The sequence below is a fragment of the Dipodomys merriami genome, unplaced genomic scaffold, assembly GCF_024711535.1.
Source record: "Dipodomys merriami isolate MVZ:Mamm:240054 unplaced genomic scaffold, mDipMer1.0.p SCAF_36, whole genome shotgun sequence".
NCBI classification, from domain to species: Eukaryota; Metazoa; Chordata; class Mammalia; order Rodentia; family Heteromyidae; genus Dipodomys; species Dipodomys merriami.
In genome coordinates, this window is record NW_027205159.1 from 14,321,199 (window position 1) to 14,332,539 (window position 11,341).

An 11,341-nucleotide genomic window follows, 5' to 3' on the forward strand; every position below is an offset into this window, starting at 1 on the left:
TCATTGTTCTCCTTGTTGCTTTAATTGGAAATAAAAAGGGCTTTTGTAGCAAAGATTCCTTTTATCACAGTTCAAAGCCATCCTGGGCACAAAGAATCCCTCTAAAACTCCATTTCCCAGCTAATCAGCACAGAGCCAGACTGGAAGCATGGCTCAAGAGTCACCTCTAAGTTTCCAGCCGAAGGCTGAAAGTGGCATTGTGACTCTTACGTGGTAGAGCACTAGCCTTGAGCAGAAGTGCTCAGGGACAGTGTGGAGGCCTTGAGTCCAAACTGTAAATGCCAACTGGGACAAGCTATCCCAGCAAAAGACGCTGAGACACCCATCAGGAAAAAGTCCTGACAATGGAAAATCATGGAGAGGACTAAGAGAAGATGATATCCTAAATGGAGTCACTTTATGCTCGTCCTTTCCAAATTAATCAATGCCGGGAAATCAAGAGAAATAGTTGCTTGCCCTCCTAATGTCCATACCCATCTACCTTTTAACTGGACAAAAAGTTAGCAATCTTGCCTTTGTTGCTTGCTATTTATATTTATAGTAGCTTCTGATTTTCTCCCCTACCCAGTTGCCCAAAAGATCCTAGACACCCCATTCCTGCCTTCTCTGCCCCGAGTCCAGTTATTCCTCCTTCCCTGTAATGGGCTTCAGTTGGGCATATACTCCAAATGAAACATTTCCAGTCCATGGCCAACGTGTGTTCTCCTATGTCATTCATGTTAACTGACCTTGTCAGCTTTTTGCCTGATTTTTCCAAAAGTGTCTTTGAAGAAGATAACATCCCCAGCCCAGAATACCACCTGGAAACAAGTCAAGGCCATTCTGTTCCTACAGGCAACCAGAGACATCACTTACACAGCCCTGCCTTGCCCAGTAGAGACCTGGACCCTAAAGACCCCAGCTCCAGGGATTCCTTGATGCCCCTAGGCCAGCAAGAAGTAGCCAAAAGAGCCCAAGACACCCATTGGCTCAGGTATCTTTAAATATTTCTGCTACCCCCTCCTCAGGTTACTGTGATCCTAAAGCAGAAAAAGTCTTACACCCCTCCTCCAGGATGCTGGAGTCAGGTATGCTATATCTCCAATCCAAGACACAAAAGCCAATTTCAGGTCTTTGATAGCTCCTTCTGGGAATCAATCCCTCCATGGCATATTCCTTTTATTAATTGTCTTGAATTTTAGATAATTATTGCCATGGAAAAAGGAGGACCTTTACCAACCACTGTCAAGCAGATGCTTCTTGGATAGTACCCGCCCAAGCAATGAAACAGGGACCCCTGACTACTTCACCCCTTTACAGCAGGATGTAGTCCAAAATAAATAGCCTCTGCCAATACCCTCTGGCCTGGTACCCCCTATTTTAATTAAACAACAAAGCAGGGAATGTAAGCATTATGCCCACTTTTGGCTCTCACCTCCACCTAGACCATAGCTTCTCCCTGCCCTGGAGTTCCTACCATACAACTGGCCCCTCCCTCTCTCTGCCCAGACCCACCTGAACTCTCATCTACCTTACTTCCTAACCCCCAGACCCTGCTACTACATAGATAGTGGAGGCTGCCATGTTCTCTCTCTGTGGGGGAAATATGACTCCTCTAATAAACCTTGTAATAATCTTTCTCCTGTGCCTGGCTGCCTCCACCTGGTCCCCTGGAATGGATGTGAAGCATCCTTTCATGGATCATTTCAAAGGGGAAAAATTCTAACAAAGACTTGCTTTTATGGATCTTCTGGGACAAGGAATTCAGATATGTAGGAGCAAACAAGATTATACTATACAATACACAAGTTTAACTATTTTCTTTTCAATGCCTTACCTTCTTATTTCACCACTGAGGATTGCATTATAGGACAGCAGTGCTGATAAGTTGCCACATAAGAATTATCAGTGAATCACAGCAATTCCAACTTTCTGCTCTGGATAATAAAGACTTGTGACAAATTTGTAGAGTCCTAAAGTTATCTGTAAATTTCTAGAACTAACACTTTAATGGATAGGTCTTGTCTCAGATGAGGAAATAAAAAGAAATCTTTGATTCTCAAAGAGATCAGTGGTGTGTTCTACCCACAGGAAAAGAAACTTCTGTTGCCTGACCTCGGTCTCCTGAGACTCGAATGTGTAGTCTTACTGAGATGAGGCAGCTGTATGCTGTGTTTAACCCTGACTAGCTGTTGATGATTTGCATGTGCCATCAACCCAGCCTATTGACCTCAGGACTTTTCTCACAAGTTTTCCTGCCCAGGCCAACTTCAAACCAGAATCCTGAGATCTCAACCACCTGAGTAGCTAATACTATATGTAAGATCCACCAGTGCCTGGCAGAAATTATGTGCTTCAGTTTTTTTCTTCATTACTTTTCTGATATCTATTTTTATTCACATATTTTAGCTGAACCTATTACTGAGATTCTGGGATTCTCCATACACTTCTATTATGTACATTAATAATGTCTTTCCACTTTTTTTTCTGTGCTCACCCTCCTGCCCCCTGAACTAGAGCTCTTTTCAGGCCCAAATAATTACTATTCTAACAGTTTTAAGTTTCTTTGAATGAGAAAGACCATACATAATGACCTTTTTTTTTTGCCTGTTTTAGCAGAATGTCCTCCAGTTCCATTCATTTTACTGCTGATTACAGGACTTCATGTTTCTTTATATATGTTGTATATATATGGTCCATTTTATCGCTACTTTCTCATCTGTTCTAGGATGCTTGATTGAATCCAAATTCACAGTATCACAGTAAATCTAGGGATACAGAAATTCCCTTCTAAATGTTACTTTTGTATGTTGCTTTATTCCAGCTCATGTCCCAGACTATAAGCCCTCTCCTTTCCAGTGTATACCTCCTGTGCTGATTGTAGGTGGAAAGGACTTCTGATCCCCACTTCCTCCTGATTTTTAACCTCATCTGTCAGCTAGTCAGCTTCTTGCTTCCAAGCTAGTCAGCTTCCAACCCTAGACAGTGTATGTGTGCCCACATTTCTGTTTTGAAGCCATTGTCCCAAACTCTCCATGTTTTCCAGTGTCTAAAATCTGGGTGGACTTGAAATTCACATAGATCAGGAGAATTTAATATGTTATCTTCAGAGCTTGGCTTCTTTCGACACCCTTGAGTAGCAGCTTTTGGTGCCTCTCTTCCTCATCCTATCAATATAGCCCCTACAATTTACCAGGTGTTTTTTACTGCTACACAGTATCCAGCTGCCATCTTTTTATTTGAACCAGCTTCGTCTTTCAGTGCATGGTAGAGAAGTGAATCTGTACCAGAAAAGGTAGTAGGGGCTATTCAAGGGAACAGATGAAAAGATTAGACGTGAAATTTTAGAGGAGTGGAGGGAATGGGTATAGCTTTTAGGTAGGATTATTAATCGCCATAAAAGGAGGGAAGACAAAAATTGTAAAAATCTTCCTGAAGCAGTTCTGTTAGCATATGCTACAGAGCGCAGTTGGCCCAGTCCTCATCCCTGTCTGCATCTCTTGGAGACAGAGTTGCCATCACTTGCAGGGCCAGTCAGGGTATTAGCAATGATTTACATTGGTACCAGCAGAGAACACGGAAAGCTCCAAAACTCCTGATCAGTTACACAACTAGTTTGCAATCTGGGGTCCCATCAAGGTTCAGTGAGGTCAATCTGGAACAGATTTCACTATCACCATCAGCAGCCTGCAGCCTGAAGATGTTGCCACTTATTACTGTCAACAGAGTAATAGTTACCCTCCCACATTAATACAAGCAATAACATAAACCTCCAGGGAAGCAAAGGTGAGAGGCTGGGCTGCCCCATCTGCTTATCATGGTGCCTGCATCTGCTGATAGAGCTTTTCAGATGCAGCCAAATTTGAAGGTCACTGGAAAGTATTGGAAGAAAGGTTATATAGGCATCTCCACACCCTAACCCTCTGTCCTTCTGCTCATCCCAAGCAGCACACACCTGACAATGCCTCTTCTAACTTTATAAGAACACACATCTGTACTCATGTGTGGTCCATATTGTGCTAAAATTCTGCAGTCACTCAATGAAGAATAATTCTAAGTATGTCAAAGCGCGTTTTTGAAAAGGAAGACAATATGTCTTGTGAAAAATATTTTAAAAAATAATTTTGTAAAGAAAAATAGTCATTAAAAAGTTTGATTGCCATGGAACAATTTTATTTGAGGTAATGTGATGTTAGGGTATATGTTCATATTGTACACTTTTTTAATAATACAATTAGACAATCAGTCATCACTTAAAACACTTATCAAATTTTTTGTAGTCAGCAAATTTTCTTTTCTTCAGCACAAGAGATCTTTTTTTTGGCTTTCATAATTTTTTTTTATTTTTCATTCACACTGGTGTTTTTATTATAGCTCACTCAGCAGAATAACTAAATGGGCTAAGAGTGAATCAATCACAAGTTGTTCATCACAGGTGCTTAATTAAAGAAAAGAGCAAGCACTGAAGACATTTTCAGGTTCTCCCCAAAGGCAAAATGCTGAGACTCTTGTCTTTATTAATCCACCATATGTTTTAGAATATGTATTTTATTGTAAAGATACTGTATAAATTGGTTATACTATTATATGAATTGGGTCATGAATACATTTCCTATCGAAAATTGTTACCCCTCTGAGAAAGACTGTACTATTATATATGTACTGCAATAAGGACTATATTGTCCATTAGATCTTCCATTCAAAAACTGAACTGGAATAAGTAAGTCATTTGTACTGTAATGCATGGATCACACATACTGAGGGGGACTTAAAGGAGCAATAGACAAAATGTTGTTCACATGTTCTTCCTCCTATCATAACAGTATTCACTCAACTATTGTACCCCTAACCATGTTGGAGATGATCTGAATCCAGTCCCAAAGGGACAGACCTCATATTTCCAAGAAGAGTTTATCAAATTACCCTGATACACCATTCCTTAGTATAAAAGAGGCAGGTTAAAACTTCAATCTCTGAATTCCCACATGCTTTGCGTAATATTGAATGACACCATCCCCACTCAACACGATGAAAGTATGAGAAATGTTGGCTCAAAGAAAGCTGAAGAGTGAAGAATGTTTTCGCTTCACACCTAGCTTACCTCTGCCATGAAGGGTTTCTCTATATAATTTACAGAGGTTTTCTGACGAAGATTTTCCTACATTGGGCTTCTTTCCTGTGTGAATATTTTAATACTTGCTGAAGGTTGGATTCTGGTTGAAAGACTTTTTCTCATGTTTATATTTACAGAGATTCTGTCATGTGTCCAGGTCTCTGATACCTATACAGATGTGACTTCTGGCAAAATGTTTTCTATACTCATAATTTCTTTCCTTTCTATGCTCTCACATATGCTGAGGATTCAGTTCTGATTAAAAGTCATTTTACATATGTTCTATGCACTACTTTCTTTTTCCTATGTGAGTCAGTTCTCTGATGAACATGAGGTATTACTTTCTGATCAAAGGATTTCCACATTTGTAATATTTTTAAGATTACTCCGCTATGTGTGGCATATGAACTTGACCCATGACTACTTGGTAAAGAACTTTCCACAATTGTTACAGTTGTATATTCTCATCTGTGTCTGTTCTCTGATGCAAACTGAGTTAGGAATTTTTCTTGAAAACCTTTCCATTTCTTTTTCCTACATAGGATTTCTCTCCTCTTTGTTTGTGAGGGTGTGTGTGTGTGTCTGTGTGTTTTGTGTGTTCTGTGATGAACCCTGAGCTGTGTCTTGTAGTTGGAGGACTCCACATCTGCTATATCATAAGGTCTCTATCCTGTATTGGTTCTGTATTGCAATTTCAATTTTCTTACAGATCAAAGACTTTCCCATTTGGTACAATCCTAAGTTATTTCATTTGTGTGAGTCAACTTATGTGTGTTAAGCTGTGACCTCCAGGTGTTTCCATACTGGTTGCATTTATAAGGTTTCTCATCTTGTGGTCTGTGATGGATGTTAAGTTGTGCCTTCCAGGTGAAAGAAATTCCATGCCTGCAACATACATAACATGTCTCTCTGGTGGGATTTTTTCTGATGGACAGAAAGGTGTATGTTCTCAGTGAAAGATTTTCCACATAGCTTACATTCATAAAATTTTTCTCCTGTGTGTGCTCTCTGGTGGACAGTAACATGTAGCTCTTGGCTGAAATACTTTCCACACATATGACATTCATAAGGTTTCTTTCCTGTGTGTTTTCTGATGGACAGTAAAGTACAACTTCTTGGTGAAAGATTTTCCACTCAGGTTACATTCATAGGGTTTCTCTCATATGTGTGTTCTCTGGTGGACAGTAAAGTGTATCTTTTGGGTGAAAGACTTTCCACACATGTTACATTCATAAGGTTTGTCTCCTGTGTCTGTTCTCTGGTGGACAGTTAAGTGTATCTTCTGGGTGAAAGACTTTCCACACATGTTACATTCATAAGGTATCTTTCCTGTGTGTGTTCTCTGGTGGACAGAAAGGTTTGACTTCCAGGTAAAAGACATTTCACACATGTTACATTCAAAAGGTTTCTCGCCTGTGTTTCTTCTCTGGTGGACAGTATGTTACTTCTTGGTGAAAGACTTTCCACACACGTTACATTCATAAGGTTTCTTTCCTGTGTGTATTCTCTGTTGGACAGTAAGAGACATTTCACACATGTCATATTCAAAAGGATTCTCGCCTGTGTGTCTTCTCTGGTGGACAGTAAGCTGTGACTTCTGGGTGAAAGACTTTCCACACACGTTACATTCATAAGGTTTCTTTCCTGTGTGTATTCTCTGATGGACAGTGAGAGTTGACTTCTGGGTGAATGACTTTCCACACATATTACATTCAAAAGGTTCGTCTCCTGTGTGTGTTCTCTGGTGGTCAGTAAGATTTACCTTGAAGGTGAAAGACTTTCCACAATTGTTACATTCATAAGGTTTCTTTCCTGTGTGTATTCCGTGATGGACAGTGAGAGTTGACTTCTGGGTGAAAGACTTTCCACACACGTTACATTCATAAGGTTTCTTTCCTGTGTGTATTCTCTGATGGACAGTGAGAGTTGACTTCTGGGTGAATGACTTTCCACACATACTACATTCAAAAGGTTCGTCTCCTGTGTGTGTTCTCTGGTGGTCAGTAAGATTTGCCTTGAAGGTGAAAGACTTTCCACAATTGTTACATTCATAAGGTTTCTTTCCTGTGTGTATTCCGTGATGGACAGTGAGAGTTGACTTCTGGGTGAAAGACTTTCCACAAATATTACATTCATAAGGTTTCTCTCCTGTGTGTGTTCTCTGGTGGTCAGTAAGATATGCCTTACAGGTGAAAGACTTTCCACAAATGTTACATTCAAAAGGTTTCTCTTTTGTGTGTGTTCTCTGGTGGAGAGTAAGCTTTGATTTCTGGGTGAAAGACTTACCACACATGTTACATTCATAAGGTTTCTCTTTAGTATGTGTTCTCTGGTGGATAGTAGGACACGCCTTCTTGGTGAAAGACTTTCCACACATGTTACATTCATAAGGTTTCTCTTCTGTGTGTGTTCTCTGGTGGACAATGAGGTTTGATTTCCAGGTGAAAGAATTTCCACAAATGTTACATTCATAAGGTTTCTTTCCTGTGTGTGTTCTCTAGTGGACAGTAAGGTTTGACTTCGAGGTAAAAGACATTTCACACATATTACATTTAAAAGGTTTCTCATTTGTGTGTCTTCTCCGGTGGACAGTAAGGTATGCCTTCCTGTTGAAAATCTTTAAACATATTTTACTTTCATATGGTTTCTCTCCTGTGTGTCTTCTCTGAGAGACAATACAGTGTGTCTTCTCAGTGAAAGTCCTTTTACATTGTTTATATTCTTCAACTACAGAAGACACATGAGGACTATATACAGCACACATCTTACCAGGTTCACTGAAAACACTCATGTTCTGACACTCAGTGACCTTTTCTGTCCTCATTCCTACGGAGTTCCCATTATTCTTAATCAGTTCTGACTTCTGTTTTGAGCTCAAATTAAAACTTTTTATAAGTCTCACTTTTGCCTCCCCTGGATTACTATTCATGACTGCTACTTCAGAGAGATATTTATTGTGACTTTCCTGACAGGTGCTAATCACATCATCCTCCATTTCTTGGGCATCGAAGGACATGAGGTTGCTATAGGTCTCCAGCATTACATCCCTATAAAGGGTCCTCTGACCAGGATCCAGATCCTGCGACTCCTTCCAGGTGAAGTTCACAGCCACATCATCAAATGACATCAGCTTCAGAGATCCATTCATTCTGTCTTGCTGCTGACACTGAGCAGAAGATTCTGGAAAAATGGCAGAGATCCATTCATTCTGTCTTGCTGCTGACAATGAACAGAAGACTCTAGAAGCACGGCTGGCATATAAGGCAAATGACATATTCAGAAATGAATCAGTGAGATTTTGGGTCCAGAATTTCCTCTTGCAAACATGATACATGGGCTGACATCAGTTCCAAAGCCTGAGATTCCTTCAAGTTACAGCTCCCAAGCTCCACTGCACAGAGCTGGGCGCCAGCCTCCTGGCTCCCACATATGGAAGGCCAAACTGTACTTCAAGGCACTTCCAGCAGCCAGGCAAAAAAAAAAGACGGCTTTCATAATTTTTAATATGTTTTGTCTTTTCTTTTTTGTACCAGGGATTTCAAGTAACATTTTTACAACATATCCAATGCTTTTAACTAGTTACCAAATATTAATTTATCTTGGATGCTGAATGTCAAATTGATCATTATTCTCCACATGATTCTCTCATCCTATGACAATAAAAATGGAATGATTTTTTTGAAACTTGAGGAAATATAATGACAAAAATAATAAATAATTTGCAATTCTGCTTTGGAAACTGCAGACAGAGTTTTTCTGTTGTTTGACTCAGATTATTAAAGCACACTTGATTTCTAGCCCAATTCAAATAAATCCACATATATCTAAATAAAAATAGGCAATATGTGAATAGATAGAACATATTTAAGACATTTATAAACCATATACTAGGTACAGTTACATAATGACATATATTACACCAATGTTTACCAGTTTAATCAGAGAAAAGGTCTTCCATGTACCATGCAGATGTAATAAGAGCCATAAATTCATAATTAGTATTTATATATAGAACTATACATGGAAGAAAGGGGTTGAGTAGAGAGGGATGGGGTAGAAAAATGAAAGAGGTGACATTAATCAAGATACATCATATGTATAAACTATGTTTAATGGTCACTCTTTTATACAACACCTATATATAATAAAAATATAATTAAAAACAAAAATGTGTATGAAATTCTCATTTGTCATGACACTCATCTCTGTCTGTCAGACAGGATGTGGATGGATAGGGTTGAATCTCATCTGATTCAGAAAATCCACAGTAAAGCAGAGAGGGAGAGGACTGCTGGGAAATGCACTTCCTGAAGAGACTGTGATGAAAGGAGCTCAAACTAATGACCCATTGCGGTAATGGTTAGGAAGGCATTGCCCAAGACCATATTCACACCTGCTTCTTCCTATCAGGAGCTTGTAACCATAGCCAGAGTTCACTCGGTCTCAGTCCATGGAAAATGAATATTGGCATGAAATATGTAAAGGACACTTCTCAAGCAAAAAAACTTCTTGACATATAAGAAAGAACATAACTGAACATGGATGCAATATTATTTTTTGTCAGCATCACTTAGAGCATGTTACAAACACAAAATTACAAAATGACCTCAGATGTACTGATTTTGAATCTGCACTTCAGCAAGTTAACAAATGATCTCTGTAAGGTTTAGGAAGTTGTATTAAGATGAGTATCAGAGGTGGAGGTTTACTTTTTATACACCAGTCTATTTAAGAGTATTTCTATTTAAACCACTTCTCTCATACCCTCCTCTCTCCCCTCTCTCTCCCCCTTTCTCTCTCAATCTCTCTCTCTTACTCTCTCTCTCTCTCACACACACATACACACACACACATACACAGATCTGTGTCAATCATTTACCAAAACAAATTTATTGGCACAAATTCTGAATAAAGAAGAGTGTTGCTTAATGCACAGTGTTAGAAATAAAAGTCCACGATGTAGTATCCTCATCTGTTTGAGCTCAGGTAAGGCCTGTCCTGTCGTGCCACAACAGTGTTAGTAAAGAGGAAACAAGCTGCAGATGAGATGGCCAAGCACATGGTTGTGGTCACTTTATAACAAATGACTGTTATGAGAACTGACTCAATCCATGAGAGCAGCTTTAATCCTCCTGATGGCCTGCTCACTTCCCATAAGGCATCACTGCTCAAGGCCATGTGGTCCATCAGCACGTCTCTTTCTCCATGTGCACCTTCTTCACAAGCATAGAGATTTTGGAGACAAGAAATAGAGACAGAGCACTCTGACACAAATAAACAAAGACTAGTTAACTAGATTGGTACTGCAGACATTTAAAGATTTTATGTTAATTAAAGGTAATGAGAAATATATTTATACAAATATGTATTAATATAATTATCTTAAAGTAGTCACATCAGTACATTTCAACTCAACATCTCCATGTATGAGTATACTACATCTTGACTGAATTCAAACTTCTATTACATTCCAGGTAGGATTTTTAAGAAATAGGTTGATTAATTAATTAAATATAGTACAGGATATTGTTGTATCAAAATGGTTACATTGAATATACATATAGATGAATATATATTCACACTTTCATGCATAAATATTTCTGTCATATTTTTCATTTTAAGACAATTTGGTCATTACCTATAAGAGAAAATTGCTCTCTATGTCAATTTTTTTGCTCTAAGTCTTAACGGGAAGTTCCTATGGAAACAGACTTTCTAACACTTGTAGCTAACATCCTGAACAGATCATCTGGTAACTATGGATATCAGATGCCTCTTCATCTACTCAACTCTCTGCTCTTAGTGGTCAATTCCCTTGAGGATCACTGAGGAAAGAGGGTACTGTGCCTTTCCCTAGACTAGCTGAGGAGATTCATGGGAGCTAAGGCATGATATCTATTCATTTCCTAGAGATGATCCTGGACATAAGCCTGCCTATCATTGGGTCCCTGATACTGTTCTATGGGGTGAGAGCATGTGCACCCTACACTTCTTGGAGAAACAGAACATTTACTGTGGGATCCTTCTTTCCAGTGCTGCAGAAACCATGTAAATTTTTGGTTATTACCAAACACTGAACACTTCTGTTGTCACTTTTCTTAGAAGAGCAAGCTTTATCCTCTATTTTCCTTTCCCCACACTGTTGCCCCCACCTGGCTATTTGCATATTGCTCCCTAAGGAGGACCTTCCTTTCTAAGTCTGAAATAAAGACTGAGTGCTGCTGAACTTGCCTTTACCTGTCAAGACTC

At 39.2% G+C, this 11,341-nt stretch overlaps 1 pseudogene; it reads right to left on the minus strand.

Moving 5' to 3' along the window:
• Nucleotides 1–6,533: 6,533 nt before the first annotated feature.
• LOC138804372 (zinc finger protein 717-like) lies at nt 6,534–8,219 on the minus strand (annotated as a pseudogene).
• Nucleotides 8,220–11,341: the final 3,122 nt, after the last annotated feature.